Source organism: Dipteris shenzhenensis, chromosome 23, assembly GCF_047967505.1.
Source record: "Dipteris shenzhenensis isolate YYH24624 ecotype China chromosome 23, Dip_SZ_1.0, whole genome shotgun sequence".
NCBI lineage: Eukaryota > Viridiplantae > Streptophyta > Polypodiopsida > Gleicheniales > Dipteridaceae > Dipteris > Dipteris shenzhenensis.
The window spans coordinates 46958937-46971947 of NC_141618.1; positions in this window are offsets into that span (position 1 = coordinate 46958937).

Here is a 13011-nt window from a genome sequence, read left to right on the forward strand (position 1 = left end):
AATATGGGAGGCAAAGCATATCAATCACATCGAGATTGCAAAAAAGAAACCACTTGGAAATGCATTTTGTTGATGTCTTGTTATCCTTCAACTTGAATGAAATAGTGAGATCAAATATATGTACAGTGTGCTGAAGGCTCTGCTAGATATGACTTTTCAAAAAACTACGAAAAACCACTTCACTTGGCCTATGAAAAAGTGAATGCCACAAAGACATAAACACAATTTGCCTTGGAAGATATACTTACTACAGAGCTGCAAGTGTGATTATGCAAGTGACATGTTTTTCTTTCTTTGCTAAAGCACTTATGCAATCCTCTATCAAATCCCAACTCATATCATCATTCATAGTCTATATACATATTCTGATCCTTGGTCCAAGTTGCAGAAGCTTCTATTGAATTTGCAAGTACCTCAGTAATTTCTAAGATTCCAAAGCAGACAGTGTTACTTTAACTTGTTCCCTCATTGACTCTTCATATGCAACCTTGACTATGGTCTTATGTGAGTGAGTGACCTCTATTATCTTTACTAGACCTGCTTTAGGTTTCTTGGATGGAGGTATAAGCAGTATATTTCTCATTTTATGATCATCCCAATCCTCCACATTAAGGATCTTGTTATATCTCCACTTGACCCTTACAAGTGTTTGGATATCTTTTCTCATTATAGTCACCCTGTGTGTATGTGCTTCTACTAGCATTGTGTCTTTGAGAAACTCTATAAGCTAGCCTTTAGGAGCTTCTTGGAGAGCAAGCAATGCAGTCCTTCGCCACCTGAAGTCCAAGTCCTAGTTGTTGCATATTGCCCTCACAAGCTTCTGGAATGGTGCCATGGGTACTACATACCCAATGGCTTTCTGGGCCTTCCTGTAAGGGACCTGACATTGCAAGGGCTGCCATAGCTACATCAGGATCAAAACCCTCAAAGAAGGACAAGCCCAAGAAAAAGGAAGAAAAGAGTCAGCCAAGGTAGATCTGTCTAGATGGAGATGTCGCTTTTGTTCTTGCCATACTCTATTGTTGTCTTTTCGTAAACATAAATCCAAGCATACTAAAGAAATAGAATACTCAGTCCAATGTTTAAGTCGGGCAAACATATGCAAATATAAAAAACATTGCTTGAAAACACGATTTGGAGCAACTGATGAAATCATATTTTAGATCAAATTCATGTACAACATACTCTAACAAATAAGTTCGATCTAGCATCCTCCAAAATTTGATGCAAAAGTCTCTAGAATGTAGATGAGTTGTGCTAAACAGAAACACATGATATAGTGTCTTTGAGAAAAAGCTAGAGAAATACCATGTCACTTTAACAATGAGAAGAATACAATGAATCCCTTATAGCTATGAATATAATATGAGCTTGATGGGTGATAGATTTCTTACCTTATCTTGTGTCTCCTAATGATAGATAGGTCCAGGTGATGGTTCAAGATGGAGCTAAAGCTATAGTGGGTCTGTATGATGGAGCTGGTGAGGTTGGGTAGCACAAGACAGTAGGGAGGTAGATGAAACTCAAGATGGAGATGAAAAGGGGAGATTAACTCTACTTAGTGGTGGCTTGCTCCCAAAGTATGTGCAAGCAATGATTAGATACTTAAATGCACATGTACCTACAAGATCGTTTTTGGCACGTGTGTATAATAGGACTGATGTGACTTGCATATATACTCCATATATATCTGTGCCATCTCCTCTTATCTTTACTTTTCTCCATCCCTCCAATAGTTTTGTACTTCTTCCCTTTTCTCCAACACCACATCCTTATTTGCATTTGGAAAACATCATAGCCTTGGCTTTTCTCCCACCATCATCCCTGCCTACCTGCAGCTGTGCAAGAGCAAGTATTTATATACTCCACTTTGGAAGCTGCTATATTTTTGGGCCATAGTTTTTTCTTGATCTACCTCTCCATGTATTTGTGGGCATAATATTGCAATAGATCCTATGCATGATCCAAGTCCATTTTCTTCCTAGAATTATCTAAGTTTGTCTGGACCTCAAGTTTTCCTTGGAGCCTAGTCCTTGTTACTTAGAGGTGAAGATCATTTCCTAAAAACATAATTTGAGAGAACCTTAGCTAAAAAAGACCCCATAATGTATTTGTGGGCAAAATGTGTCATTCCTACACCAATTTTTTTGAAAACGCGATTTGCAGCAACAAATTTGGAGAAACTTTTAAAATCGTGTTTTGGATTGAATTTTTCTATAGTAGTCTCTAGAATGTATATGAGTTGTGCTAAATAGAAACACATGATAGACGGTCTTTGAGAAAAAGTTTAGAGAAAGACCATTTTACCAAAAATACTCCCTTATAGGTATGGGGATGGAGCTAGAGCTATAGTGGGTTTGTGTGATGGAGCTAGAGCTACAATGGGTGTGTGTGATGGAGTTGGTGAGGTTGGATAGCACAAGACAATAGGGAGGAAGATGAAACTCAAGATGGAGATGAAAAGGGGAGGTTAACTCTACTTAGTGGTGGCTTGGTCTCGAAATATGTGCAAGCAATCATTACGTACTTAATTCACTAGTACCTAGAAGACCATTTTTGGCATGTCTGGCTAACAAGACTGATGTGACTTGCATGGATATCTATGCCATATCCTCTTATCTTCACTTTTCTCCATCCCTCCAACAGTTTCGATCTTCTTCACTTTTCTCCAACACTGTAGCTTCATCTTCTTCCTCATTTGCATTTGGACAACACCTTATCCTTGGTTTTTCTCCCACCATCATCCTCGCCTACCTACACCTATGCAAGAGCCATAGGCAAGTTAAGAAGTAGCCATGGAGAGAAAAAATCCAGATATTTATATATGTCACAGTCTTGATCTACCTCTCCATGTGTTTTCTTGATCTACCTCTCCGTATGTTTGGTTAAAAACTCAATTTCAGTGCACTGTTGAAAGAAAAAGTTGGATATTGAGTTTATGGGCAAATATTGCATTAGACCCTAGGCATTTTGTTCATCGTTTTCATGACCCAAGACCATTTGCTTTCCATAATTATCTGAATTTTTCTGGACCTCATGTTTTCTTTGGAGCCTGGTCCTTGTTATTGTAAGGCCAGGCTGTTTTCCTGAAAAATGCAATTTGAGAGTATCTTAGTAGAAAAAGACTGTATATTACATTTATGGGCAAAACTTACTATTCTTGCACCTAATCCCGTGCATATGCTTCATCCAATGTGTGATGAGGGTTGATTTTATTTCCAAAAATATGTATCTCCATAGAGAAAAGTTTTTGGCCTAAAAATGCAATTATAGGGTACATGATAAGAAAAATGGCCATATTGTGTTTATGTACAAATATTCAAGGAGGGGGAGCCAATCCTTATGTGTGTTTGTGCAAGTGATGGAGAAAAACCATTCAGAAAGACCAATGCTATAAGGGAGGAGGAATCTCCTGGTGAGAATTGCTTTTTGAGTCCTTCTGTTCACTTTAGCTACATTTTGTAGGACTCAAATTTGATTTTGTATTATGTAGTCAAGAGAAGAAAGCCCAATGAGAAGGGTTCAAAAAGGGAAAGGAGGAGGAAAAGAAGTCACCTCAACAATAGCTTTTTGAATTCTTAAAGAAGTCTAAATGTCAAATGCATTATCACAAATCCTCTGATATGTTCAATAAGGAGATGGGTTTGCATTCTCTTCTAGCATAGCACAAGAATTTTATTAGAGGGGAGTATGAGTCTTTCAAGAAACTGACACTTGAAGAAACTTAAGTTGTAAACAATAAAACTTTTGTAAATATTAAGGACATTGCCGGAAATGACAGGATCAGGTATCAAATGCACAAACTTTTTTATAGTTTGAAGCCTGCAATAAGGGAATCTGCACTATACACAAGGGCAATTGTAGGATACTAGAAGAGTCACTTGCATTTGCAATGTACATACACTATGTTGATGGTTAAATTGAGGAGGAAAAGGATAGTGACGAGGAAGAGGAAATAAAAGAAAATTATGATATACAAGATGCAGAAGAGAATATCGACCCAAATGAGGAGAAGGTTGCAGTTGCAGCATTGGATCTGGTGGGTTAAAAATTTCAAACACTAAGGGAGGTTGTTCTAGTGGATAACTTTGAGGCTGAAAGCTCCGATATCTTTTTGCCCATTCTTCCCTCTTTCAACATTTAAGGAAAAGAGTATGTCCTGTTGTATGACACACATTGCCTCTTCAATTTGAGAGAGGATTATGCACTTGCTCTTATCACTCATTCTTACAGGGTCAACAAGGAAGTCAAGATTGATGAGTGACAATCCTTTGTTAGAGTTGGAGGACAAGTTCAATTCTTTAGAAGAATTTTCCATATGTTTTGAGAAAGCTCAAATGCATGAAGATGTGGATGAGACAATTTTCTAAGAAACGCAAGCACAAATGAACCTCACAGCAAGCTTGGATATCAGTCAAATCTTTGAGGAGAAGGAGCAGATGGGTATCCCCTTGTTTAAGGATGATGTGCTGCAAAAGGATGAGAATATTGAGGTAAAGCACCTACCTTTCTTGAATTTTGAGTTTAGATTTGCAATTTGGTGGTCCATTCTTTTATCTAAGTGTGTTTTGCATATGGCAATTGTTCATTGAAGATGACACATTCCTCTTGAGGGTAGATGGAAGTAGAATTCCTAGGCTTGGTAAACTATCAAGCCTTTCACATTATATTAAAGACCCATCTGCTTGCAAAAATATTGATTTTTCACAGATTGCTTAGTAACAATGGAGCTACTATTACATATTTTTTCAAGTGTGTCTCAAAGTTTTGGGTGGTCATCCTATATCATGGCAAAAAAATAAGATCATTTTGATAGAGAAGCAGTCTGCTTTAATTATTTTTGGGTGTTATGCTAGAAAGCAAGGCTCAAGAGCTATATACTTTTTGACATATACTGCCTAGGCACTATGTTGTGGTGTAAAGAGTCCCCTCACCTTGGAGGGTTATGGAAAGCATAAACTCATATGGAATTGAGAGACTCCTTTGGTGGCCCTTCCCAGACAAAACAGATGAAGAACAAACTACAAAGACAAGAACTCTTGCACAAGATGAGAAGAGTTCCGTTTCTCCTCAGTTGAAGAAAAAAAGGTCTCTAATCAAAGTTACAAGAAGGATTCCAATTAAAGTTAGCAAACCATTTGAGAAATAGCCAATGTCATTGTATATTTTACAAGATGGAAGTAGAGTTGAATTGTGAGAACGTATCATTTAAGAATGTCTTAGTTATGTTTGTGTATTTGTGAAAGAAACAATGTACATTTTGAAATAGAAATATATGTATTACATTTCAAATATTTCAATGGTTGCATACAATGACACAGTAAGTGCTATCCTCTTCTGCATGAAAGAGCCAAGCATTGTTTATTGCAAACATTTTTCTGTTACAAAAATGACAACTATTGAGGAAATAGATTTAGCACTTAGCTTCTATCTACCCACTTCTGGTTTACAAATATCTTTGAGTGCTTCCACTGATTATGTCTCTCTATTGCATTTGAGTTCTACAACATCTTCCTTGTTCTTTCCTTTTGAGCCAATTAGAAAGCTAGCTTAACCTATGATGTATTGAATTTCTTTCTAGCTTGAATCCTTTGTAGAATGCCTTGATAGAACCACTAAAACACTTCTATCAAACTATTGGCGTTCTATTTTCCTCCAAATGTTGTGTATGACTAAAGAATGCATTATGTGCCATGTAGTGTGATTTCTCAATTCCTTGTGTGGACCAAATTACAGGGCATCCGTATTTTTTTATAAAGAAAGGAAAGTGATTGTAGATTATATGTTGTTTTGATACATAGGCAAGTAGGCATTAGAAATACTTGAAAATAATATTGTTTTCTTTAAAAAAATGCATGCACAAAAACAAAATACTATTCTTACCATGTAGTGAGTTATGTTACATGTTATCCAAGCCTCTAATGGAAAGTTATGTTGCTACCACCAGATCCTTTCCTATGACCCAATCTTCATGGGCACGAGATGGGAAGATGCCTGAAAACCCCTGGTTTGATGGGAGTGTAGAGAGATGCAGTCCCACATCACACAAGAGTGAGCCTTGGATCAGTTGATGTCACATGAGGCACACAAGATCTTTCAACGGTTGACACGTCGCAAGAGATGAGCCTTCCTCACACATAGGATGGATGGGATCATCAGATCATTTTGGGGAGGAGACCCAACCACTGGGTGGCGATTCCTCGTGAAGGGGAAGCCACCCATCCCCATCACCAATCCGGGCATATGGCACACTTATGCATGCTCCTTATATGATGTCTCGAGGCAGACACCACCAAACATGTCCTCTATGCCCAGACCCACAACCTGTTATCTATTCACTATGCATAATGTGCCGGTTGCACTTCACCGACTCCACAATAGGAAAGTACAGGATTATGAAGGCCTTCGAACAGAGCACTTTGCACATGGGTAGGTGGTCCTAGCACCGATCCTTGCACATATGTTTAACCTTGCAGTTTGTCACGGCTTCCCACCGACATGGAGCACCACTACTATGGTACCAATACACAAAGTAGGAGACCTCATGGACATAAAAAACTATCGCACCCTCATGATTGGCCACACACTGGCCAAGATCTATGTATTGGTACTAGAGAGAGAGATCATCAATCATATAGAGGCATGAGTGCAACAAGCACTAGGGAAGGCAAGATTCAGGAGGCAGCACTCTACTCTAGACCACATTTTCACTCTAAGGACTATCATTGAGGAGGCGAGGTCCACACATCAGAGAGTCTACACATGCTTCGTAAACTTTCAAAACGCCTTCGTCACTGTTTCATGATCCTGCATGATTAAGAGACTATAGGAGATGCAGATCCCAGAGATGTTGATTTGGGGTGTGATGAGCATATATGAGTCAATTAGTCTATCGAATTGGGTTGAGAGCACCATTGGGGTGAGCCAAGGCTAGCCTCTCACCGACTCTCTTTGGACTCTACATTGATGAGATCACATCTTTCATAGCTCACCTAGGTGGCGAGGGCTCATTACTAGGGTATCTCCTCATACTGATATTATTATATGCTGATGATATAGTCCTTATATCCTCTTCAGCAGAGGGGCTGTAGAGAGATCTGGAGGCAAAATAGTAAAATATTAGGAGAAAAAATATTTCTAAAAATAGGGTTTAGAATAGGGAAAAACAGGGGGGAAGGTTGAGAGAGAGATCTGACGGTCAACCTTGGGAAAACTAAGGTTATGATCTTCAACACATCACGAGCAGTGACTCACTGACTTACTTTTAGCTATCGTGGTGAACCAGTGGAGATAGTGCAGTCATACACATATTTGGGAGCAGTCTTCATGGGACCCATCTTCACAATGAAACATGCAACTCAGGCACATCTCACACAAGGGCATAGTGCTTTGGCTAGACTAGAGCAGTAGTGTTTCTAGGTGCACTTCTAGGATCCACTGACAAAGGCCTAGCTTTTTGACACATGAGTCCAGCTGACTGTCATGTATGCAGCACCTTTCTGGGGGTGCGATCTTTCAAGGATAGACTAGAAGAGCTTCGAGCGGCTACAGGTGATAATGGGATCCAGGATGAGATGATGGAGGATATTGGAAAGCCACCTTAGGTGTCTACTGTGGTCAGAAAAGCAATGTAATCCACATGCACTTGCCCTCTTTAGAAGGAGGTGCAAGTGGGAGCTTGTGAGATCCTTGAAGACATGCTTTGGCTACATTTTCTTGGTTCTTATGAGGTATGATATTTGAATCACGAATCATCATTCAAATTTCAATTCATCGAATTATCGATTCATAATTCTCTCTTGGAAATTTCTTCTTCACCAAGGACTCACAAAGGGCTTAGTTTTCATAGGTTGTTTAAGACCAAAGAGAGCCTTCATCAAATGATGACCACTGGACTGGAATGACTCGAGCTTGCCTATTGGATGGAATGTAGAGGGGATTGCCTTTGGCAATTAGTTTTGGCAAGAATCCCTTTGCATTCAAATGTCCATAGGGCCCTTGTACTTCGTGTAACTCTTCAACCATGAGGGTCGTACTATGGGCTTGTTATATGAGTTCATGTTGAAGCTTTGAAAAGCCATGGAGGATTGCCCTATCCTTGACTCATCCTTGAGCAAAGGAGGTAAAAATAAAAGTCCTATAATTTTCTCTTATTGCTTAATACTAAGTCATGATTCCTCTAAGCTCGTAGCTAAGTTCTAACTAGATTTGTTTTTGTAAACACTAAATTTTTAGAAAAAATGACATATTAGGGATTCGGAGGAAGAGATGGATTGGTTTCATAGGCCAATTCACATTGTTGCACATATGCTCCATCCCCTATGGAAGGAGCCCACTAAATGGAATCATCGCGCACTTGTGCATGGATGGACCCAATACTTGGAGAAAGTATGCGAGCCATTGGTCCATAACATGTGAGCCTTGAGATGATGTAAGAATCTAAATTCAAGATTAGCAATTTAGTTGCTAGCATGACTTGCAAGCTAGTAAGTTACTACAGCGTACAGTAGTCTAATTGCTTTATATTATCTCATTATCTATGCGACAAAGGTGCTTACAAATTCAAGCTATCTCTCTACTATTGTAGTGTCTATTTTATCTCATTATTATTGTAGTGCTTTATATTATCTCATTATCTATGCGATAAAGGATTCTGCTATTGTAGTGTCTATTTTATCAAAATAGAATGTTAAGATGTATCTTGTACTAAGAAGAGTGCCAAAATAAGAGAGAGATACATATAAAGTGACTATGATTACTATACCTACAATGACATTGGTTGAACTGAATCTAACATCTTTAAATTCGGATCATGGAGGTTGAGTGCATCCATTTAAAGTATTTTCAGGTAGTTGCAATGGGAATGAAGGTTGTCGGAATGCATACTATTAAATTAAATTCGGCAACAAAATGTAAAATTAATACTTCTGTATGTAAAGGTGATATGGCTAATTTTTTATATATTTCAAGAGAAAACATAGAAAATGCATTTTGTAGCAAAAACATATGGAAGACTGACTTACAATTCTAAGTCCTAGTGGGTTCCTTTTAAGGAGTTGAAGGTATAACATAACTTTTGTTGTATGTCTATATTCACCAAACGTCAATGATTGTTGCAAGAAAAACAACAAGCATGAGGATATTAGACCAAGAGGGTGTCAATAGAGTTTGAACATACCAAGAGTTTGTCAATAAAGGGTATTAGTGGAAAACATCAAGGAACATACTCTGAACAATATGGGAGGAGAAACATATCAATCACATTGAGATTGCAAAAAAGGAACCACTTGGAAATGCATTTTATTGATGTCTTATTATCCTTCAAGTTGAATGAAATAGTCAGATCAACTATATGTATAGTGCGTTGAAGGCTCTGTAGGATATGACTTTCCAAAAAACTACCAAAAACCACTTCACTTGGCCTATGAAAAAGTGGATGACACAAAGACATAAACACAATTTGCCTTGGAAGATATACGTACTACAGAGCTTCAAGCGTGATTTTGCAAGTGACATGTTTTTCTTTCTTTGCTAAAGCACTTATGCAATCCAGTGTTAAATCCCAACCCATATCATCATTCATAGTCTATATATATATTCTGATCCTTGGTCCAAGTTGCAGAAGCTTCTATTGAACTTGCAATTACCTCAATAGTTTTTGGGATTCCAAGGCAGACAGTGTTAGTTTAACTTACTCCCTCATTGACTCTTCATATGCAACCTTGACTATGGTCTCATGTGAGTGAGTGACCTCTATTATCTTTACTACACCTACTTTAGGTTTCCAGGATGGAGGTATAAGTAGTATATTTCTCATTTTATGATCATCCCAATCCTCCACATTAAGGATCTTATCATATCTCCACCTAACCCTTACAAGTATTTGGATATCTTTTCTCATTATAGTCACCCTATGTGCGTGTGCTTCTACCATCATTGTGTCTTGGAAAAACTCTATAAGCCAGCATTAAGTAGCTCTTGGAGAGCAAGCTTTTCTCCCACCATCATCCCTGTCTACTGCAGTTGTGCACGACCTATAGACAAGTCAAGAAGTAGCCATGGAGAGAAGAAATCCAAGTACTTATATACTCCACTTTGGAAGTTGCTATATTTTTGGGCTGTAGTTTTTTCTTAATCTACCTCTCCATATGTTTGTGGGCATAATGCTGCAATAGATCCTATTCATGATCCAAGTCCATTTTCTTCCTAGAATTATGTGAGTTTGTCTAGACCTCAGGTTTTCCTTGGAGCCTAGTCCTTGTTACTTAGAGGCTAGGATTGTTTCCTAAAAACGTGATTTGAGAGAACCTTAGCAGAAAAAAAACCCCATAATGTATTTATGGGAAAAACGTGTTATTCCTTGCACCAATTTTTTGAAAATGCGATTTGGAGCAACAAATTTGGAGAAACTCATAAAATCACATTTTGGATTGAATTTTTGTGTAGTAGTCTCTAGAGTGTAGATGAGTTGTGCTAAACAGAAACACATGATAGATGGTATTTGAGAAAAATCTTAGAGAAAGTCCATTTTACCAAAAATACTCCCTTATAGATATGAAGATAATGTGATCTTGATGGGTGACATATTTCTTACCTTGTCTTGTGTCTCTCGATGACAGATAGGTCCAGCTGATGGTTTAGGATGGAGCTAGAGCTATAGTGGGTCTGTGTGATGGAGCTGGAGCTACATTTGGTCTGTGTATTAGAGTTGATGATGATAGCACAAGACAATAGGGAGGAAGATGAAACTCGAGATGGAGATGAAAAGGGGAGATTAACTCTACTTGGTGGCAGCTTGGTCTCAAAATATGTGCAAGCAAATCATTACATACTTGATTCACTACTACCTAGAAGACCATTTTTGGCATGTATGGCTAGCAAGACTGATGTGACTTGCATGGATATCTGTGCCATCTCCTCTTATCTTCACTTTTCTCCATCCGTCAAATAGTTTTGATCTTCTTCACTTTTCTCCAACACCGTAGCCTCATCTTCTTCCTCACCTACATTTGGACAACACCTTATCCTTGGCTTTTCTCCCACCATCATCCTTGCCTACCTACACCTGTGCAAGAGCCATAGGCAAGTCAAGAAGTAGCCATGGAGAGAAAAAATCCAAGTATTTATATATGCCATAGTCTTGATCTACCTCTTCATGTGTTTTCTTGATCTACCTCTCCATATGTTTGCTTAAAAACTCAATTTCGGTGCAACGTTGAAAGAAAAACCTAGATATCCAGTTTATGGGCAAATATTGCACCAAATCCTAGGCATTTTGTTCATCGTTTTCATGATCCAAGACCATTTTCTTTCCATAATTATCTGAATTTTTCTAGACCCTATGTTTTCTTTGGAGCCTGGTCCTTGTTACTTTAAGGCTAGGCTCATTTCCAGAAAATGCAATTTGAGAGTATCTTAGCAGAAAAAGACCCTATATTGTGCTTATGGAAAAAACTTACTATTCTTGCACCTAATCCCATGCATATGCTTCATCCAATGTGTGATGAGGGTTGATTCTCTTTCCAAAAATATGTTTCTCCATAGAGAAAAGGGTGAAAGCATGCTACGGTGTATGTACTATTGGCAAGAATGTGTACTAAGTAGTGTGCTATATGGAGATATTTCTCGAATCGATGTGCACTAATATATTTATTGATTACAGATTCTCATGCACAAGATATTCTCATGTACACATTCTCATGCTCATACATATTTTCATGCACTGCATCTCCTCTCAAGTGTTTCACTTTTGAACCTGCACTCTATCACTCCCACTTTTAAACTTTTGAACTTCTAATTTCCATCTTTTACTTATGAACTTTTGAACTTCTAATTTCCACTTATTTTCTTGTAAGACGTTGACACGGGTCACTCTCTCGTGAGTACTCTGTCTGTCTTTCTCTCTCTCTCTCTCTCTGTTCTTCTCTTTTCCCCCATTCTCTATTCGTTCTTTGCTCTTCCTCCATTATATAAATGCTTTTCCCCCATAATATAATATGAAGACCTGCATGCGATTGTCTTTTACCATTCCTTCTGTTGACATGCAAGACTTTTTGCTTTTGTTGTTGCTCTCTCTCTCTCTCTCTCTCTCTCTCTCTCTGTGTTATTTTACTCTGTTTCATCTTATGTGAGTCCTAGTACTAAAATGTTACTCTCTTTGCAGTAAGTTGAAGACCGCCATGTCTCCAAGGAAGCCCAAAGCCATCACATCTCCCACCTCTAAGAAGCCCAAGGTCCTTTCTCCAAGAAAAAACACTCCATCCAGGAAGTCTACAACCAAAGAGAAGGCAAAGGCTATGGACAGCAAAGCGTCTTCTATTCTAACTCCAACCAAAGAGAAGCCAAAGACTAAGGACAGCAAACTAAAAGCAATTCCGACTGGAGTCAGTCTTGGATGGAGATTTTTCTTGAGAGTAGAAGCCAGACTCATATCTGGAGTTGGACACCTACATCTGAGAAATATGGAGAAATAATGACAAAGAGAGACGGCGTGGCTTTCATATAGGTTGGCTCAAGAAATCGTTGCTGAACGATTTTATGAAGATTTACTTTAGGATTTACAATTTGAAAACAGTCACGAACAATGAAATTGATACAGTGTTGACGTAGGCATTCACTACATCTACTCATGGCGTATATGTGGATTGGGATGACTTTGCCCAACATAGAGATGTGAATCTGCATCCGACTAGCCTGGACAGCACGTGTATCAAGCACGAATGTGATGTAGGAACATCTACAGTAAAACAAGAGCTTGTGAGTTTACAGGATCAATGGAAGTTCAGTGTGGAGCAAGAAGGTGTATTGCATGAGTGTAAGGGTACACTATCAAAGGAGAATGCAAGATTACATGTAGATTTTGAGGCTGCTACTGCAACAAAGGGCAAAGCCCTCACAAAAGTTGAATCAATTGTACATACACTTATCTGGGTGCATAGTGAAGTAGACAATTTATTACATGGTAGTGTACTACAAGATGAGTTCTTAAAGGATGTAGCAAAACTTGAGGCA